Here is a 16,301-nt window from a genome sequence, read left to right as displayed (position 1 = left end):
ATCTATAATGCATCTCTATAATAAGACTAGAATAATTTTCTGGTTTTGCTTTGTTTTTCGTTGATCATTACAAATTTGAAAGATTTTGGTTATGTTTATTATAATAAATGAAATAAAAGTGAAACTGTCATGAAGCTGTCCAGAGGACAGTGACACAATCATGTAGGGAACATGTCATAGGGAACGGGGGAAGCTTGATTTGCAGACAGAAATTCTCTAGAGTCCTTAGACCTACTCACAATTACCTGGACCAAGTACCACTTTGAATAATGTCAAAAGTCCTTGAGCCAACCTTTCCAGTCTCAATGTCATATTATGGTTGGAACCCTGAGCAGTCACTCAAATAAATGTTTAATTTTTTTCATATTTAAAAGCATAATAATACTAAGGCTTTCCCTGAAGTAATACTGTAAATGTTAAATAGAGTGACCCATTTAGCTGGGTGCTTGATATTTCATAAACTTTCAATAATATATGTTATTACTATCATTCTCATTACCATCATCATTATCATTGCTGTTGTTGTTGAGGTTGTTGTCTATATTATAATTAAAAGATAAAACTAGGGGCTGAGAGTGGTGGCTCAAACCGGTAATCCCAACACTTTGGGAGGCCGAGGCAGGCAGATCACTGAATGTCAGGAGTTTGAGACCAGCCTAGCCAATCTGGTGAAACCCTGTCTCTACTAAAAATTTAAAAATTAGCCAGGCATGGTGGCACACGCCTGTAATCTCAGCTACTCAGGAGGCTAAGGCAAAAGAATTTCTTGAACTTGGGAGGCGGAGGCTGCAGTGAGCCAAGGTCGAACCACTGCACTCCAGCCTGGGTGACAGAGCTAGACTCCATCTCAATAATAATAATAAATAAAACTAGGGATACTTTAAACCTCAAAAGTCTTTTGATTTTATTCTTTGCATTTCTTTACATATGCTCATTGGAATATAAGTTCGATGGAAGCGGACCGGAGGAATATTTTGGAGATGTGTTACATAAAAGAACATCACTAAATTTTCATAAATCTCAACAATAAATCCAATAAGTTAGATATCTAATCAAACCAAAGACCTATCTTGATGTAACAACATAACATTGATTCTATTCATTAACATGCTGTCTGATGCAGAATTTTCTTCACGGCAAGTTTGACATCTTTATTCCTCAGGCTGTAGGTCAGGGGTTCAGCATGGGCACAATAGTAGTATAAAACACAGACGACACTTTCCCCTGGTCCATGGAGCTGACAGATGATGGCTGCAGGTACATGAATGCTGCAGATCCAAAGAAAACAGCAACAGCCAAGATGTGGGAGCTGCAAGTGCTGAAGGCTTTGGACCTGCCCTCAGTGGAGCTAATGCGGAGGATGTTGGCAATGATAAAGATGTAAGAAGCAAGGATGGTTAAGGCAGGCGTCAGGATGTTAAATGCACTCAAGACCAGAACCAGTAATTCATTGATGTAGGTGCTGGAGCAGGAGAGCCCCAAGAGAGGGAAAAGATCACAAAAATAATGGTTAATCACATTATTCTTGCAAAAAAGAGTCTCAACATAAAACTGGTATGAATTGTAGATCCAAGGATGCCTAAAATGTAAACTCCCACTGTGAGCCAGAAGCAGTGGTGATAGGACATGATGACATTGTACAGCAAGGGGCTGCAGGTGGCAACATAGCGGTCATATGCCATTGCAGCCAACATGTGACACTCTGCAATAGCAAAAATACTGAATAAATAGAGCTGAGCCATGCATTCAGGGTAGGAGATGATGTTCTTCTCTGTCGCAAAGTTCACCAGCATCTTAGGGGTAATGACAGTGGAATGGCAGAGATCAATGAAGGACAGACTGCTGAGGAAACCGTACATGGGGGTGTGCAGGTGAGAACTGAGCCCAATCAGTGTGGTCATGCCCAGGTTGCCCACCACTGTGACCACATAGATTCCTAAGAACAGGAGGAAGAGGCGCAGCTGGAGCTCTGGCTGTTATGAGAGCCCAGCCAGAATGAACTCAGTCACTGAGGAATGGTTTCCAGGGTCCATGATCTTGTCAACAGTCTCTAAGTTTTAAAAAGAGAAATTGAATGTGTTTGTGTGTGAGAGAGAAATTATTTGTAAATCATCGCATATTCTATACCTTATCAGAGGAGAAACAGAATGCAGTGGTCTCCTGAGCCTCTCTTGCTACTGTTCAATAGACAATAGTCTGGTCGACCAGAGGAGGAACTGCAGACATCAAAAACATTAAAATTTAGTTCATACCCTTTTAAGAGAAAACACCAATTTTTGGCCTCAATAAGAAAGCAAGCTACTAATGTTATTCCAGAGGATTCTTTTCTTTCCTACCATATTCTCTAGGATATAAATACGTCATGCACATCAAATAGCATAGCCATGAGATTTTCATTTTACTCAGATTAGGAAAGAGAACCAAATGCTCCTTATAATGTATCAATATAGAAGTCCTGGCCGGGCGCAGTGGCTCATGCCTGTAATCCCAGCACTTTGGGAGGCTGAGGTGGGAGGATCACTTGTTTGAGACAAGCCTGGGCAACAAAGCAAGACCTCATACCTATCTATCTATCTATCTATCTATCTATCTATCTATCTATCTATCTATCTATCTATCTAAAAATAGAAGGCATGAGATTATAAAATTAGTTATATTAGTCTGAGTTACTTTTCTTATGAGAATTTCAACTAAAAATAGCTGAAGAACTGGGTAATGACCTGTCTCATTCTGCCTGAAATTTCAGCTCTTTATTTCTCAACTTTCTTCACCCAGACCTGCTATTCTGCAAGGCAAAAACATAACTGCGTGGCTGATAGCATCCTTATACCTCAGGAGCTTTTCCAACAGTGAGGGAATTGCCTCTCTTGTTCTAATTTGAATAATCCCAAGGGAGTAATACAATGGTCTCAATGCAGGTCACCTATTATCCCATTCTGGCCAGGGGAGCAGAAAACTATGATTGGTCTACATTAAGTGTACTTCGTGGCTGAATTGGAGAAGATCAGAAAAGTATTCATATTCTCCAAAACCGAGAAGGCTTTCTGAAAACAAACATTAGATATCTTCTATACTGATCACTTTTTATAATCATATATTTTGCCTGTGCTCACTATAAAATTTAAAGATAATGGCTATGTGGATTAGTAGAGCACATGCAAAATACAATTCACAATCTTAGTGTAAATATAAAACTAGTCAACAGTGTGATGTGGATTTTCAAAAAAGGCTAATACATATTTACTTTTGCAAAGAAAATTAGTAGATTCTAGATGAAAGAAATTTATGGTCTTATGTAACACTCCAGCAATAGCTGGATTAGTGTTTTCAGTTTAGGGTTTAATATTTTATGTGGAATATAGAAAAACTGGACAATATCAGAAACATGATCTAAAAATACTGTCATTTGAATAATGACTGACATAACTGAGGTTTTAGCTAGCACAATATAAATATATGTGGCACATGGCATTTATCTCCAAATGTTCAAAATATCTAAGAGGTATAGGGCTCCTTGTATATGTCTCTAAGAGAGAAAAAATAAGAACTAAGTGCTTCAAATGATGGAGAGAAATATTTGGTTTCACAACAAAAAAGAACATTCCAAAAGTCAAACACACCTTAATTTACTTAAAGCCAGAAATGTCAGAGTCAGCCTGTATAACCATTTAGCAGACATTATTCAAGCACACAGCATGAGATGGGTGCTTGAATTCAATCAGCTTTAATATATCTTCTGGTTCCAATATTTCATGATTTAAAATTCTAATGGGCTATGATATTAGATTAGGCAGTCTGGGTTAAAATATCATCTCAACCCCATACATGCTGTGTGATCTTGAGAAAATTACTTCTCGTCTTCAGGCCTCTAAAAAGTAGAAATGTTAATATCATTCTCATGTAAAAATCAAAAGACGCACAGTTCCCGTCTGTTGATAAGAACTTAATAAATGTCAGTGTTATTTTAACTGCAATCTATTGAGCCTTCTCTGAAATATCTTTTATTTGCTCAAACTTTTATTCCAATAATGATGGCTGAAGGTTTTTTCCCTCCCTCAGCATATCTTGTTTTTGCTCCTTCCTACATGGATACACATATTAACACAGAGATTCAGAATTATTTTTTTACTGAACAGTAACCTCTTTAAATCGTCACTATTTTTCATTTCCTCATAGGAAGCTCAAATCAATATCTCTTATTCAAAGATTGTTATCATCTGGCAACCAAAATAAAAGTTTTCTTCTTTTATGTCCCAACAAGTACTATACGATTTGGCTATTACATGATTTGGCCATTTGGTACTCTCTCAGTTTTAACTCATGATGTCCCTTTAATTTTTCTCTTTGTCTATCACCTCTAGCCTATGACATCCTATTTAATAGTTAAGGCTCTTTAGTTAAGGGCTTTAATAGTGCAAACTCTACTTAATAAGGCCATTTAATAGTGCAAACTCTACTTAATAAGGCCATTTTCTATGTCCATACATACATTTCTTATGTTTACATGTAACACTAATTTCATTCTATGTTATTATTATTTATTTATTTGCTTTTCTTCTGTACTAGACTATAAATTCAACATAGTGCTTGGCGTAGTGCCTTGCATATAGCAACTCAATACATACATGTTCAATAAAATTGCTCAAAGAAGCTTAGAGATACGTAAACATGGATTCAAAATAACAGAATAAAAACCCTCTTACTGCCTGAATTGAAATGAGTAAACACAGAAGTGTTTGTCATAAATGTATACTGCAGAGAACAAGTAGATGACAAGGGAACCACTGCTCATCAAGGCATGTGAATGTGAGAATAAGGACAGGGAGAGACAGATGAATAGCTGTGTGCATCTCTCTTTGCACTGCAAAAGAAGCTGGAACAGGAGACTCCAAGATTTTAAAGTCAAAGACTGGGACTCAGACATACCCATCCTTTCTGCCAGGGTTCAGGGTTGTACATTTTTATTCTCCATTGCTCTGGAGGGAAAAATGAATCTGATGGTATAAGGAGGTCACAGCCCACAAGTCTCCTTGGCAATTATTTTGAGTCATTCATCCTGATCTCTGACAAAGCTGATGCCTAAAGCCATCTGGCACTCTGCAAAGGGTGGCTGATGTGAGGATTTTATATGCTGGGTAAGAGTAAGAGTCTGATAGGGAACAAACAATGATAATGATCTCCCTCTAGATTCTATTCCCACAAATGTCAGCTCTTGGGAAAAGAAACAATTAGAATTTCCCTTTCCCCCTCTTGGTTCTCAAGTGTTTCCCTATTGCCATATGTTGTGATTCATTGTTCTTGTAATATTACAGATTGGAAATGAGGATGTGAGAGACTTTGTTGGAGCTCTAGTGAGTTTCATCTCTTTAGTGAGACAATGAAAAGTTCAAAATTTCAGCCAATTTTTAAAACATACATTAAAGGAATTGTCTAAAGTGATATGTCACAAGGGGAAAATAGAAAATCAGAAATAACAACAAATGTTTCTAAAATTTGAAAGTTTTCATTTTCATTTACCTCTACTAATGATATTTTGATATCATGATGTATTCATAAAACAGTAATGCTTGAAATGTTTTAACTTGGGGGCTGCTTCCTTTCAGATCAATGAAGAAGAAAATGCTTTCATTCAGCCCCCAAGTTAAAATATGATAGATATTGCCAAGACCCTGAGGAGTTCCTAGTAAGCCTAACAAGGAGAGTTGATGACTTTTTTCATCAAAAAATAAGAATGATACTGAGGAACAATAAAGACATATGTGTTACAGAAGTTATTTTTGTACTTATATAAAACTAAATTATTTTGGAAGTAAAATTATATTTCATGTTTTGTTAAATGTTATATTGATGGCAAAAGTAGGCCATCCAGAACCGCTGCTACCACGGTGCCAGCTGCAGTGGGGAGGCCAGCGGTTGTGGCAGGAGAGGCTGCAGGGGCAGCAATAACGGTGGTGGGACCCCTGTCCCCCATGTCTCCAAGGCAGGCAACTGAGCCACCCCCACCTTTGCATGACCAGGTAAGACCCACCCCTGGGCCTAGAGACTCTGTGGCTCCTGACCCTGGCCCCATGTCACCACTCTTGCCTGCCACTGCTGTGGGGAGGGGCTGGGGAGGAGGCAGACAGTCTCTGGACCCCGCCCCTGGGAGCCACCTGGAGCCTGTCATGGTGGGGACCACCACGAAGGGGCTGGGCCGAGTTGCCTGGTGGGGGAGCAGCACGGTTGGGCATGGAGGCCTGGCAGAGATGGCCCTGAGGCAGAGCTGGGCCCAGCATGGTGCTGTGGTTGGAGATGGAGTGTGGAGGATGGACCAGAGGTAACGTCTGCTTTGGGGACCTGGCCAGTGGCATGGCCACCATGCCCACCTTGCTGATGGTGCCAGGTTCCTGTGCCCTGAGAAAAGGCTCTGCACTGGGGGCTGAGTCCCAGGGGTCTGCCCTGCATCTGGACAACCACCAAACCTGACACTCCTGACCTCTAGTCCCAGGACCTGAAATCGGCTCCTAGAGGTGCCCCTGAGGCAGAGTCACAAGCTGACCAAGTGGGAGCCCTGGGACACCCCTGATCACCAGGGCCATGGGAAGAACTTATGTTGATGTCACTCCTGCCCTGGATGCCAGCCCAGGCCCAGCAAGGACTTGGAGCCCCTGCCCCAGGCTTAAAGGAGGCATGGCTGGGGCTGCACGCTCCAGGGCCAAGGATAAGCAGGAGTCTGGCCCCTTCCAAGCGGGCAGGGTGAGAACTCCCTGGGTGCAGCTGCAGCCATCCTGCCATGTCTGCTGTAGCTGCAGGCCCAGGCATCTCTGCAGACTTGGGGGCCTGGGAAGGCTCCCCTGACCCTCAGTGGGATGAGGGTGCCTGCTCCCTCTGCCTGGCTTCTCTCTACTGTTGATGCCAGCTCTGAGTCAGGACCAAGCCCGGGCATTGTTGTAGCCCAGCCGGGGGTCCACATGCTCAGGCGGGCTCCTGGGCAGAAGGTGGCGGGTCCTTGGTGAAGCCCTACCTCCAAGCTGGAGAGGGCCTGAAGCTTGGGGATGGGGTCACCAGTCCCAAAGACCAGAGGGGGAACTTATGGTGCTTTTCCCTACGGCCACTCATGGACTGATCAGTACACGCTTTCTCCCCTCTGAGGCCCATAAAAATCCCAGCGTCAGCCAAACTGGAGCAGAGGATGGAGAGACAAAGGGAGATGATGGGATGACCAGCTGCAGAGAGGAGCTGCCCACCCCAGGGTTTCCTGTCTGCTGAGAACCAAGGAGATGATAGGACGACCAGCTGCAGGGAAAAACTACCCTCTCTGCTAAGAGCTGGGCACTTGACGGGATGACCTGCCTAGCAGAGAGGAGATACCCTCTCTGCTGAGAGCTGAAGAGATGACTGGGTGACCACCTGCAGAGAGGAACTACCCTCTCTGCTGAGAGCCTGACACTCATTGGGAAACCCTGCTATGGAGAGGAGCTGCCCATTGCAGGTCTCCTCTGAGCTGTTTTATTGTGCGATAAAGCTCCTCTGTGTCTTGCTTACCTTCCACTTGTCTGCGTGCCTTATTCTTTCTGGTCTCAGGACGAAAACCTGGGACCCACTGAATGGCAAGGCTAAAAGAGCTGCAACAGAAACAGGGCTGAAACATGCCCCTTGCTCACCATGTTGTGTGGGTGAACAGGAGAGAAGAGCTGCGGCCCTTTGGGGATCCCAGACCTGGGAGCTCCCTGAGACAGCACTGTGACTTCTTCTTTGGGGCCCTGCAGTTCCTGGTGTCTCCAAGCTTTTAGGTGCCACCACATTCCCCGGTGCCAGCTGAGGAAGCTGCTTGCAGTGCACCTAGTCCAGCTGCAGCCTTGCAGAGAGTGTCAGCACCTGGAGCTGCCCATCCCGCAACAGCAGCTGGTGTGTCTGACTGTATGCAGTGGCCAGACCCCATGCTCACTCACACACCCCTCACTATTCCACGCCTGACGCACAGTCTCCCTTGGAGGTGTGGGACCCAGGCCGGTAGTGGGAGCCTTGCCATAAATATATGTCAAAATACACAAAATGTATTTAGCAGTATTTATTGCTGTCAATCTCTTCCACTAAGTATTATCTCCTTATGGGTAGAAACTGTTTTATTACCCATCATATGCCTCCATATTCCCTAATATATTTCTACATGCTTAGTAAGAATTAGTGATTGAATTTGGTATTCAAAATGGTTGCAATTATTTATTTTGGAGATCACACTTTGAGAAGTGTTTACCTATACACTTAGTAGAAAAACCCAGGTACACAGGTATTAAGAATATCATGGGGACTGACAAGATATATTTATTCCTTAAAGTAAGGTAAATAAGTCTTGCCTTAAAAAGTGCCATATTCCATACATATAAAGTATAATCACACACGGAGACTTATGAATTCTTTTTAAATGTTTAGAAGTGATACGTGTTACTCTGGGTGGATGAACTCTGTGGCATCCCATAAATGTTCCCAACATGTAACTGATCCTATGAATTCAGCCTTACCCTTGGCATCTTTCTTCCAAATAACCAAGTAGTAGCAGCCATCTCATTACTTGTGGACATACCTTACTGTCTCTAGATTGTTTCCTTACCAAACCTTTTCCAGAAATTAAAAGTTTTTGCTAAAGCAAAATACCCTCCTTCATAGGAAACTTCTTTTTTCAAGGAGCTTATTTAAGGCAACTTTGACATCTTTATTCCTCAGGCTGTAGATCAGGGGGTTCAGCATGGGCACAACAGTAGCATAAAACACAGAAGACACTCCCCTGGTCCATGGAGCTGACAGATGATGGCTGCAGGTACATGAATGCTGCAGACCCAAAGAAAACAGAAACAGCCGAGATGTGGGAGCTGCAAGTGCTGAAGGTTTTGGACCTGCCCTCAGTGGAACGAATGCAGAGGATGCTGGCAACGATGAAGATGTAAGAGCTAAGGATGGTGAGGCTGGGGAAAAGGATATTAAATGCACCGAAGCACAAACTACTATTTCATTGATAGAAATACTGGAGCAGGAGAGCTCCAGTAGTGGGAAAAGATCACAGAAGTAATGGTTGATTACATCAGCCTTACAGAAAAGCACTCTTAGCATGCAGACTGTGTGAGCACGTAGCACCAATAAAGCCCATAAAATACACCTCAACTATCATCCAGGAGCAGACCTGGTAAGACATGGTGACATGGTAAAGCAGTGGGTTACATATGGCAATGTAGCAGTCATAAGCCATTGCAGCCAACATGTGACATTCAGATATGACAAGAACAAAGAAGAAGTAGAGCTGAGTCATGCATGCCGGGTAGGAGATAATATTCCTCTCTGACACAAAATTCACCAGCATTTTTGGGATAATGACAGAGGACTGGCAGACATCAATGAAGGACAGACTGCTGAGGAAATGGTACATGGGGGTGTGCAGGTGAGAACTGAACCCTATTAGAGTGATCATGCTCAGGTTGCCCACCACTGTGACCACATAGATTCCCAGGAAGAGGAGGAAAAGAGGCAGCTGGAGCTCTGGTTTGTCTGTTAGCCCAGCGAGATTAAATTCAATCACTGTGGAATGATTTCCTTTTACCATTTTCTCTGGAAATTTTATGTAAAAAGAGAAGAAGAAAATTTGAGTTAGGTATTCATTATCCCACTAACACGATAAAATGTGAAACAAAATTCAAGTTTTTCAACTAGGTAGTTGCAGTTCTCTGCCTGTTCCTCATGTTAGCAGTAAAAGACCCCAGGATCCCTGAAATATGGGATACACAGATACATCTCAGAACTTTCTCTATTTGTGTTCTATGCTATGAGAGTGGATATTGGTACTGCTCAATCACTGAAAACCCAAAGAACTGTACTGATAACTTTGATTGAATGTTCTAAGGACTTCCCATGCCTTGTGGTAATCCTCTTGACTCTTTCAGCAGAGCAAATGTTAATGTACCTATTTTACTATTAGGTAACTGAGGATGATAGTGGTTGGATATTTGCCCAAAATTAGGCATGTAATAATAATCAAGGAGATAAAACCTGTTTCACCTTCTATTATTTTAGCTACTCATGACTGCCCTCCTACTTTTTTACCTCTTTTTTCGTATCAGTGAAGCCTCACTTACAACAATTAATGTGAAAGAAAAAATTCACATAAAGTGCTAACGATGATGTATCAGCACTGATCTAGACTAGATTCCCCTTAAGTGAGTACTTGGACTACTGGCACTGCTTCAAAAACATAGAAATTATGGCTCTAAAAAGTAACCGAATGGTTAGTACAAACTATTTGTACTTGACATCCAAGAAGGATTTGAGTTTCCTAGTGAGGAGAATTCAGAGTAAGAAATAATAAATACGAAATTCATTCATTCCAGAAACACTGACGGGGTGCCCAGCATGTGCTAAGTACTCTGGCTTGACCTGATGTAGTCCATGGCCCTCTGGGCCTGTAGGAGGACCTGGACTGCAGAATGGCAATCTTGCATGATGCTTGCACTATAGTAACAGTGTGCACTTTGTCTTGGTATATTTTGCACTCACCTTCAAACCACAGTTTTTAACAGCACTTCCTCAGAGGCAAGAGAGACCAAAGCAGGAAAAAAATATGGATATCTCTCTAGCTTCAGGACAAGAGTTTGGAAGAAAGCTAATTAAGGTCTGAGCACAGGACACTGTGATGACAGTTCTATGTTCAAAAGGAAGAGATCTGAAAGACAGCATAAGAGGTTTTTGAGGTATCAGCAAACAAAGGTATGAATATTTAGGTAAGGATGAAAGGTGGCCGGGTACTGTGGCTCATGCCTGTAAGCACTTTGGGAGGCCGAGGAGAGCAGATAACGAGGTCAGGAGATCGAGACCATCCTGGCCAACATGGTGAAATCCCGTCTCTTGTAAAAATACAAAAATTATCTGGGTATGGTGGCACATGCCTGTAATCCCAGCTATTCGGGAGGCTAAGGCAGGAGAATTACTTCAACCAGGGAGTCGGAGGTTGCAGTGAGCCGGGATTGCGCCACTGCACTCCAGCCTGGTGACAGAGTGAGACTTTGTCTCAAAAAAAAAAAGCAACATTTCTATTTATTTCATGTTTACCACATGCTTAGAACTGTTCAGGCACTTTCATGAATGTTAAATGATTTCTTTCCCCCACAGCACTATGGGGTACAAGAATATTATTCCCATTCTATAGATGCAAAAGCTACAATTCAGAGACGTTTATAATGTTTTTCAGGGTGACTCTGTGGCTTTTCAATATAGATGTGAAGGATGATTTTCTAGCAGTGCAGATGAAAAAATCTGACTTAGCCATGAGAAATAAAAGAAATAACACATCAGCTAGTATTTATATCTTCTGGAAATGCCGTCTTTCTGAAACCAAACCATGTACAAACACATACTACATTCAAAGAACATAAGCACTGGAGAAAAATTATAAAGGTTATACTTGGCACTTATTGAGTAATTTTAATTAGACCGGAGTCCATATTTGTACTTATTACTTACACGTGCATAGATTGTTCAATAAGTGGTGTATGAATAAAGGGACTCAACTGGGTTCACAGCATGAAATAAGTAAAACCAAGAGCCTTTGTCTTTCCCAAATTGCCAGTTGCATGTAAACTCCTTTTAAGTGCGTGGTGCCTTCCTATCACTAAAATGTCTGCTATGGTTTCTACACTGACACTGCAGGTCATGGCTGAGAACAGGTAAACATAAAGTCAACATGTAATATTCTTTGTAGTACTTTGCCTCACAGTACCAAGGTATTTTCAGTGTAATACTAATGATTAATAGTAAAATGCTCTCAAGTTTTGTTACTGGCAGTTTTCACATGCTTACTACCTGGTTATTACTTAAATTAGAGTCATGTAAGAATGTGGTAACATTGTGAAATTTTTTAATGGAATAGGAAATGGTTTTCTGCCACTTTCTTGTCAGCACTTTTTGTCTACAGCAGTAGAGTTCACTCATAATGGTGAAGTCCTCCTGGAGTAAGGTCTTACTTGTAATTTTTAAGTAATTTTTGGTTATCACAGTTTCAAACTTATGTATAGAATAGTGATAATTGGGGAGGGCAGAGCAAGATGGCAGAATAGAAAGCTCCACCCATCATCCCCCCAACAAGGACAGCAATTTAACAACTATCCGCACAGATAAACCACCTTCATAAGAACCAAAAATCAGGTGAACACGCATAGCACCAGGTTTTAACTGCATATCGCTGAAAGAGGCACTGAAGAGAGAAATAAACAGTCTTGAATCATGGACACCACTCCTCCCCCACCCCCAGCAGCTGCAGCCTGGTCATGAGAGCATCTCTGGGCACTGGGGGAAGGAGAACACAGCAATTGTGAGGCACTGAACTCAGTGCTGTCCTGTTAGAGCAGAAAGGAAACACGGACCAAACTCAGCTGATGTCTGCCCACAGAGGGAGCATTTAAACCAGCCCTAGCCAGAGGGGAACCTCCAATCCCAGCAGTCGGAACTTGAGCTCCAGCAAACCTTACCACTGCAGGCTACAGTGCTCTGTGTCTCCAGGCACACTTGAAGGCTATAAGAACTACAACTCTTAGGCAACACCCAGTGCTAAACTAGGCCCAAGACAGTGGAACAGGGGGACGCATGACATACTGAGACACCAGCCAGGGCAGCCAAGAGAGTGCTGGCATCACCCCTCCCCTAACCTCAGGTTGCACAGCTAGTGGCTCCAAAAGAGACCCCTTCCTTCCACCTGAGGAGAGGAAACGGAAGAGTGGGGAGGACTCTGTCTTGCATCTTGGATGTCACCTCAGTCACAGCAAGAGAGGGCACCCGTCAGAGAGGGGAAGCCTCTGTTCTAGGCCATAGCTCCCAGACAACATTTCTAGACACACACTGGGCCAGAAGGAAACCCATTGCATTAAAGGAAGGGACCCAGTCCTGGCAGCATTCATCACCTGCTAACTGAAGAGCCCTTGGGCCCTGAGTAACCAGCAATGATACCCAGGTACTATATGGAAGGCCTTGAGCAGACACATACTTTTAAATGTTAAGATGTTTAAAATGTTTCTTGTGTGTCTTATCAGAGAAAAAAAATAAGTTTAAAAAGTAGACATAGTTAAGGAGGACTGAAATCACAGTATAGTTGGAGATTGTCGGAAAATACCCAGCAGGTTTAAGTGAGGCAGCCAGTAATTTGCTACCTGACACCTCCTTTCTTCTGACTCCCCAGTTTGCCATCTCCTGCAAAGGCCAATCATCCCCAACTCTGAGTCAATTCTATACTTCATTAGAAAAGTTTATGGAAATCTAGAGTACAAATTTGTCAACTCCTGAACAATCCAAACTATTGCTGATTTTGCAAACCCAGAAATGATCGTTTCCCAGTTATCTTTTATAAAATCCCAGTTATTTATTTTAATATATCTCCCAATTTTACCTGTATTAAGAGAGCTCAGTTTCCATATCCTTCCATATTTCTGACTCTTTACGTTGGCCAGTTGACTATTTTTTTCTGTGTTCCTTGACTCTCACAAGTCTGTTCAACCAACTACTAGACACAATCATAGACATGACCTCGTGTCCAATCTTTGTAACTTTGACAGCAGCTGTGGGGCTCTGATTGATTGCATGTGAACAGTTTCCACTGAAGTCTGACTCTGATACGTGCTCTTAATGCCTACTGCTTCCTGTTCTGCCCTGTTAACAACACCTCTGTGTTTGAATGCCCATGATCATTACTTGTGGAGAACTTCCAAACAACCTGGGCTGCATCAGTAGCCTTAGCCTATCTGTATCTGAGCCATCTTAGAGATGAAGCAAAATACCAAAACAGTTTAAGGGGAAGAAAGGATATTTTTGTTTTTAAACCATTTTACTTAAGTAGAATTGATACATAACCACATATTTAAATGTGTATAATTCGATGAGTTTGGACATATGTAAACATCCTTGATGCCATCACCACAATCGAGGTAACTGACATATTCATTACTTCCCCAAGTTTTCTTGTGTCCATTTATGTTGTTTGTTTTTGTAGTAAGAATACTTAAGATGAGATGTACCGTGTTAACAAATTTTGAAGTCCATTGTGTTAACTATACACACTATGTTGTATGGCAGATCTTTAGAACATATTCATCTAGCATAACTGAAAATTTATACTCAGTGAACAACTCCCTGTTTCTCCCTCCTCTTAGCTCCTGGAAACCGTTATTGGATTCTCTGCTTCTATGAGTTTGACTATTATACATACCTCATATAAATGGAGATATGCAGCATTTGTCCTGCTGTGATGGGTTTATTTCACTTAGCAGACCACAACAACTAGAAATCAATAACAGAAAACGAAAATTTCCCAAATTCTTGGAAAATAAACAACATGCATCTACATAATTTATAGGTTAAAGAAGTTTTAAGACAAACAAAAACATATTTTAAACTAAATGAAAACTAAAATACAACTTACAAAAATTTGTGGAATGTAGTAGTGCTTAAACGGAAATTTAGAAGATTAAAAAATAAATTAGATAAGAAAGATCTAAAATTAATAAACTATGCTTATACCTTAGAATCCACAGAAGCAAGAGACAAGTAAATATTTTTTAAAAGCATAGAAAAATAATAACAATTTAGAGCAGAATTTTAAAAACTGAAAATAGGAAAACAAAAAAACCCAACAAAATCAAAATTACTTATTTTTAAAGGTGAATAAAATTCATAAATCTCTAGCCAGGACAACCAAGAACAAAAGAGGTTAAAACTAAGACAATAAAAATAAAATATGAACTTTAGCTAATAATAAGGTTTCAACATTGGTTCACTGGTTGTGACAAATATTCCACTGTAATATTAACTTGATACATTTAAACTGGGTACAAGGAAAAATTGGGTGCAAGGTATATGGGAAATCTCTATAATATTTTTGCAACTTTTCTATACATTTAAAATTATTCTAAAATGAGAAGTTAATTTAATACAAAAACTTCTTTCTCCGCCCCCAACAACAACAAAAAACAACCCTAGAAAATTTTGTGCATTTTGTTTGCCTTCACATCTTTTAGATCTCTCCTCATGTTTCAGACTCTAATTTTGCTTTTAATTGAACTACAGTTTCATGGCTTCCATCTCTTGATTTCAATTTTTTGCATCTGAACAGTGTCTAAAAGTCACTATTACTTTCTAGGCCCTTAAGCATGATAGGGAGCTAACAAATCAATAACCTCGTCTTGGGGGATGCGGCTAATAGAAGTTTTTTACTCACAGAATGACTCTCATGCTTTTTCTGTGGCCACTATTTTATTAGAATCATCTTACTAATTGTAATCCAAGACATTTGTTTCCTATATATGTAAAAAAATTTAGAAAAAAATCAACGTGACGGTAGAGAAACGAGAAAAGTTCCCTTGTCCCCCTCGAAGGGCGTGCGATGGGATGTGGCTTGCTTCTTCAGTGCCCCGCTGCTCAAACCTCTAGGGGAGCATACAGACGGGCAGGCTGTGGGGCTCCAACCCACGGCAGTGTCTAGGGGTGAATGTTTACAGCTCCTGAAGCCCCAGTGGGCGTGTGTTACAGGGCATTCTTTTCGTTTTGCCGTCTATAGGCAGCTTGTGTTAACCAGCTCAATTAGACCCTCTACCTTGTCTTAAGGGCAGAGGGATTTCTGTATCCCAGGTTCTTGCCTTGATGTACCCGAAGAATCTGATCACACCTGGGCTTGGAGAATGAGTGCAAGGTTTTATTGAGTGGAAGTAGCTCTCAGCAGATGGGGGAGCCAGAAGGGGATGGAGTGGGAAGGTTTTCCCCTGGAGTCAGGCCGCTCAGTGGCCTGGGCTTTCCTCCAACTGCCCCCGCCAAACTGTGTCGTTCTGCTTCTGCCGGTCGGTGGCCTGCTGGCATGCTGGTGCCTGTTGGTGTGCGCCTCTCGACGTCCAGCCGCCTGTGTGTCTGCCTGGTACGGTCTCGGTGATTTTTTTTTTTTTTTTCTAGACGGAGTTTCACTCTGTCGCCAGGCTGGAGTGCAGTGGCAGAATCTCTATTCACTGCAGTCTCCACCTCCCCAGTTTAAGCGATTCCCCTGCCTCAGCCTCCCCAGTAGCTGGGACTACAGGTGCCCACCACCTCGCCCGGCTAATTTTTTGTATTTTAGTAGAGATGGGGTTTCACCACGTTGGCCAGAATGGTCTCGATCTCCTGACCTCCTGCTCCGCCAGCCTTGGCCTCCTGAAGAGCTGGGATTAAGGCATGAGCCACCGCGCCCAGGCCAGGTCTTGGGGATTTTTATAGGCACAGTATGGGGGGGTGGCAGGCCAGGGTGATCTTGGGAAATGCAACATTTTGGC

The 16,301-nt window shown here is 41.9% G+C and overlaps 1 protein-coding gene and 2 pseudogenes across 1 annotated transcript in view; all 3 read right to left on the bottom strand.

The window, feature by feature from the left end:
- The window catches only part of LOC101140579 (olfactory receptor 8G5), a 63,972-nt gene extending 49,733 nt beyond the window's left edge, over positions 1-14,239 (bottom strand). The window contains exon 1 of the mRNA XM_055355834.2: positions 14,216-14,239. The gene's annotated coding sequence lies outside the window, so the exon portion shown is untranslated. The remainder of the gene's footprint in view (positions 1-14,215) is intronic.
- On the bottom strand, positions 1,103-2,033 carry LOC101139867 (putative olfactory receptor 8G3; annotated as a pseudogene).
- Positions 8,641-9,574, bottom strand: LOC101139496 (olfactory receptor 8G50-like; annotated as a pseudogene).
- Positions 14,240-16,301: the final 2,062 nt, after the last annotated feature.

The sequence above is a fragment of the Gorilla gorilla genome, chromosome 9, assembly GCF_029281585.2.
Source record: "Gorilla gorilla gorilla isolate KB3781 chromosome 9, NHGRI_mGorGor1-v2.1_pri, whole genome shotgun sequence".
Taxonomy (NCBI): domain Eukaryota; kingdom Metazoa; phylum Chordata; class Mammalia; order Primates; family Hominidae; genus Gorilla; species Gorilla gorilla.
This window is presented reverse-complemented; position numbering and strand designations above follow the sequence as displayed.